Source organism: Tamandua tetradactyla, chromosome 2 (assembly GCF_023851605.1).
Source record: "Tamandua tetradactyla isolate mTamTet1 chromosome 2, mTamTet1.pri, whole genome shotgun sequence".
NCBI lineage: Eukaryota > Metazoa > Chordata > Mammalia > Pilosa > Myrmecophagidae > Tamandua > Tamandua tetradactyla.
In genome coordinates this window covers 160,552,963-160,558,854 of record NC_135328.1, presented here as the reverse complement: position 1 = coordinate 160,558,854, position 5,892 = coordinate 160,552,963, and positions in this window count along the sequence as shown.

Sequence of the window (5,892 nt, the reverse complement as noted above, 5' to 3'; positions counted from 1 at the left end):
ATTACAAGAAAAGAAAACTACAGACCAATTTCTCTAATGAATATAGATGCAAAAATCCTCAATAAAATTCTAGCAAATCGAATACAGCAACACATTAAAAGAATTATACACCATGACCAAGTAAGATTCATCCCAGATATGCAAGGATGGTTCAACATAAGAAAATCAATTAATGTAATACACCATAGCAAAAAATCAAAGCAGAAAAACCACATGATCATCTCAATTGATGCAGAAAAGGCTTTTGACAAAATTCAAAATCCTTTTCTGTTGAAAACACTTCAAAGGATAGGAATAGAAGGGAACTTCCTCATAATGATAAAGGGAATAAATGAAAACCCCACAGCTATCATCATCCTCAATTGGGAAAAACTGAAAAAATCCCCCCTAAGATCAGGAACAAGACAAGAATGTCCACTATCACCACTATTATTCAACATTGTGTTGGAAGTTCTAGCCAGAGCATGTAGACAAGAAAAAGAAATACAAGGCATCAAAATTGGAAAGGAAGAAGTAAAACTCTCACTGTTTGCAGATGACATGATGCTATATGTCGAAAACCCTGAAAAATCCACACAAAACTACTAGAGCTAATAAATAAGTACAGTAAAGTGGCACGTTACAAGATCAACACTCAGAAATCCCTACTGTTTCTATACACTAGTAATGAACAATCTGAGGGGGAAATCAAGAAAAAAATTCCATTTACAATTGCAACCAAAAGAATAAAATATTTGGGAATAAATTTAACTAAAGAGACAAAAAGACCTATACCAAGAATACTATAAGAAATTGTTAAAAGAAATCACAGAAGACCTAAATAAATGGAGGGGCATACTGTGTTCATGGATTAGAAGACTAAATATAGTTAAGATGTCAATTCTACCTAAATTGATTTACAAATTCAGGGCAATACCAATTAAAATCTGAAAAACGTACTTTTCAGAAATAGAAAAACCAATAACCAAATTTATCTGGAAGAGAAGGGTGCCCCGATTAGCTAAAAGTATCCTGAGGGAAAAAAATGAATTCTCATGCTACCTGACTTTAAGGTGTATTATGAAGCTACAGTGGTCAAAACAGCATGGTACTGGCATAAAGATAGATATACTGACCAATGGAATCGAATAGAGTGTTAGATATAGACCCTCTCATCTATGGACAATTGATCTTTGATAAGGCATTCAAGCTAACTCACCTGGTTCAGAACTAGTCTCTTCAATAAATGATGCCTAGAGAACTGGATATCCATATGCAAAAGAATAAAAGAGGATCCATATCTCTAACCCTATACAAAAATTAACTCCAAATGGATCAAAGACCTAAACATTAGATCTAAGACCATAAAGTTGTTAGAAGAAAATATAGGGAACTATCTCATAAATCTTATACTAGGAGATGGTTTCCTAGACCTTACACCGAAAGCAAGAGCATTAAAGAAAGAAAGAAAGAAATGGGAACTCATCAAAATTAAACACTTTTGTGCTTCAAAGAACTTCATCAAGAAAGTAAAAAGACAGCCTACACAATGGGAGACAATATTTGAAACTGATATATTAGATAAAGGTCTAGTGTCCAGAATATAAAAAGAGATTGTTCAACTCAACAATAAAAAAGACAGATGACCCAATTACCCAATGAGCAAAAGACTTGAACAGACACTTCTCAGAAGAAGAAATACAAATGTCCAAAAGGCACATGAAAAGATGCTCAACTTCCCTGGCTAATAGAGAAATGAAAATCAAAACCACATTGAGATATCATCTCACACCCACCAGAATGGTCATTATCAATAAAACAGAAAATGACAAGTGCTGGAGAGGATGTGGAGAAAGAGGCACACTTATCCACTGTTGGTTGGAATGTCAAATGGTATAATCGCTGTGGAAGGTAGTTTGGAGGTTCCTCAGGAAGGTAAATATAGAATTGCCATATGACCTGTCAATGCCATTGTTAAGTATCTACTCAGAGGACATGAGGGCAAGGACACAAACGGACATTTGCACACCAATGTTTATAGCAGCATTATTTACAATTGCCAAGAGATGGAAACAGCCAAAATGTCCATCAACAGAGAAGTGGCTAAGCAAGCTGTGGTATGTACATACAATGGGATATTATGCAGCTGTAAGACAGAATAAAATCATGAAGCATGTAGCAACATGGATGGACCTTAAGGACATTATGCTGAGTGAGATCAGCTAGAAAGAAAAGGACAAATACTGTATGGTCTCACTGATATGAACTGACATTAGCGAATGAACTTGGAGAATTTCAGTTGGTAACAGAGACCATCAAGAGATAGAAATATGGTAGATATTGGCTAATTGGAGCTGAAGGGATACAGATAGTGCAACAGGACTGATTGTAAAAATTCAGAAATGGATAGCACGATACTACCTAACTGTAATACAATTATGTGAGAACACTGAATGAAGCTGAATGTGAGAATTGTAGAGGGAGGAGGGCTGGGGGCATGAATGAAATCAGAAAGAAAGATAGACAATAAAGACTGAGATGGTATAACCTAGGAATGTCTAGAGTGTATAATGATAGTGACTAAATGTGCAAATTTAAAAATGTTTCTGTATGAGGAAGAACAAGGAATGTCAATAATGCAGGGTGTTGAAAATAGATGCTAATTAATATTTTAAAACTTTAACCTATGTGTGAGACAAGCAAAAAATGTTTATTTGGTACAGAATTTATATTTTGACTAGTGCATTTCCTAATATAACTTATGTGGACAGCTATACGAGCACCATAGTACTTGGAACCTTGCATAGGACATGAGATTTTGTAGCTTTGTCCAGAGTGATGCCCAGATAAATCCCAGAGCAATTTGAACTGTGAATAGGGAAGCATTTGCAGAGTCCCCTAGGGTGAAAAAGGGGGGAAATTCAACATCCCCAAGTGGAGAATTCTTGATATTGTCATAGGCAGTGGGGACAGCCAAAGCAATAGGCCGAGCCTCCAGTCTTGGGGTTTGTTCATATGAAACTTACTCCTGCAAAGAATAGGCTAAGCCTACTTAAAATTAAGCCTAATAAATAGTGAATATGGGCTATAATGGTACAGAAAAACACTGCACCTAATGATGTTCATTGATCACTTGCCCAGTACCAAGTGATAGACCAGTTGTTGCGTTATACAAAAACTCATTTCATTTTCAGTGAAATTGATGCCTAGGAAGTAGATACCACCATATTCTTTTTTACTTTTAGGAATATTACTGCTTAGGGAGGTTAAGTAACTTGCCTAGAAACATCTACATAGTTGGATCCAGATTCAAAACCAACTCTTTCTTTCTCAGAATACCACAATAACTGATTTTTTTTCATTAGTAGATTTTGTTGGAATTTTACGGTTTGCATATATAAAACTGATTTTTTCTTTTTTGTACGTTTGTTGGCTAAGATTGGATGTTGATCAGAAAAAACTTCAGAGCTTGAATTATCTTTCTATCTCTGCTCTATACTATCATATGCATTCTGTAACTTGATGAAAAAATAAATTTTTTTTCCAACTTGAAAAAAAAATAAGCCTAAATGTCACCCCCAAGAGAACTGCTTCTGTTGCTCGATGTGGCATCTCTCTTCGGCCAACACAGCAAGCAAACTCACTGCCCTCTCCCTCTCTACATGGGACATGACTCCCAGGGGTGTGGACCTTCCTGGCAATGTGGGAGAAATCCTAGAATGAGCTGGAATTCAGCATCAAGGGATTGAGAAAATCTTCTTGACCAAAAGAGGGAAGAGTGAAATGAGACAAAATAAAGTGTCAGTGGCTAAGAGATTCCATACAGAGTCAAGAGGTCATCCTGGAGGGTATTCTTACACATTAAATAGGTATTACCTTGTTAGTCAAGATGTAATGGAGAGGCTGGAGGGAACTGCCTGAAAATGTGGAGCTGTTCTCTGGTGGCCATGTTTCTTGAAGATAATTGTGTGATGATATGGCTGTTACAGTGTGACTGTGTGGTTGTGAGAGCCTTGTGTCTGATGTTCCTTTTGTCTACCTTATCGATGGACAAATAAAACATGGATTAAAAATAAATAAATAATAGGGGAAACAAATGTTAAGGTAAATTTAGTAGATTGAAATGCTGGTGATCGGTGAAGGGGAGGGGTAAAGGGTATGGTATATATGAATTTTTTTCTGTCTTTTTTATTGCTTTTTCTGAATTGATGCAGATGTTCTAAGAAATGTCATGATGATTAATATACAATTATGTGTTGATAGTGTGAGTTATTGATTATATAACAAGAACAGAATGATCATAGGATAAAAATATTTGTGTTTGTATGTGGTTATGTATCATAAACAAAAAACAAATAAATTTTAAAAAAAAGAAATGGGAAACAAGGTTTCAGACATTGAGAAAGTTCATGGCCTTATTTGATTGATTTTATTCTGGATATCATTTGATCTGTCTTCCATGGGCACAATTTTCAGGTGGGTTAAAAAGTAAGTGCACATGGGTGGGATTTCTTTCTTCTCCTTCTTTCTTCTACAAGGCAATAATGACCAAAGGCCTTCTCCCACGCATTAGAAAATCAAACATTTCTCTCTTCCAGAACACATTCTAAGCTCTCCCAGAATAACTGAGTCTAACTGTAGCCAAACAGGCCGCTCTCATGCTGCTACTCTGGGGTCAGCTGAATTGGTTTTCTCTGAATTCCCAAGGTGAGTTTGGCATGGAGTATGAGCAAGAGGAAAGAAAGCCCCATGATCTCATGGACCATTTTGTTTTGTTCTGAGCTCTTTAAATTAGTGAAGTTTAACTACCTTGGGGGAAAAGTTTTGTTTTTTTTTTTATACAGTTTCATCCAGTTCTGTTTGTTTGCTTACACAGGAATTGGGGCCAAAACTCAGTGTTATCTGTGCTCCATTTTATGGCCATCATCTTCCCTGAGTAATCACACACAAAAAGGTTGAACATGATTCTGGGGTTCCTGGTTTCCTGCTATAATATACCATATGACAGCCAAGGAGAGTGTAAGCTGGTAATACTTGTCATCAAGAACTTATAGCATAGTAGAAAAAATGCATACCCACTGCACCATTAAATCATGATGTGACTCAGCATGAGAGTAAATGCCTGATGGCAGGATTAAGATGAGGAGGTTGAGTTATCTAGCCATACTTAAAGATGGAGAGTATTTCCACACTAATACACTAAACCTGATTTCCAGGTTTAGTTTGTTGTGTTCAGACCCTACTTGACCCTGAATCCAAAGACGAAGTAGTGTTTCCTTATGCAAATCATAACAACTGCTTTGACAACACTTGCTTTCCTGCCTGTAAACAGGGAACAATACTACTCTGCTGATCCCAAAAAGCCATTCTGAGGCACAAATGAGAGAAAGCATTCACCATGCTACCATATGTGAGAGTCTTTAAGGTGAACTTCTGTGGCTTGGGCCCAGGTTCTAACTATTATCAACCATTTGAACCACTTTGAACAAACTGAGATAGACTAACAGGTCACAGCAAATACATGCCTAAGGAAGGAAGAGGCAGATATCAACAATAATTTTATGATATCCTTTGTGTTTTAAAAACAGATGGCTTGTCCATTCTTTCCTTTGATTATTATAGCAGCTGTCTTTAGGGAAAGAATCGTTATCTTTTCATCAACCAGGAGATTTCATTTCATATTCATTTGATTGAAAGGGAAATTTGCTTAGAATGTAAATGATTTGCTTAAGGCTACATCAAAGGAGATGTCAGAGTTGGGATTTGGATCCAATTTCATCTAGCTTCACTTCCGGTGTCTTTTCCAAGGGTCATTTTCACTTTCTTCCCCCACTTGTGAGCAGGCTCCAGGGTCGTCAGACCACAGTCCACGTTTCTTCTCGCTTTCCTTTCCCCTCTCCTTCCCCAACAATA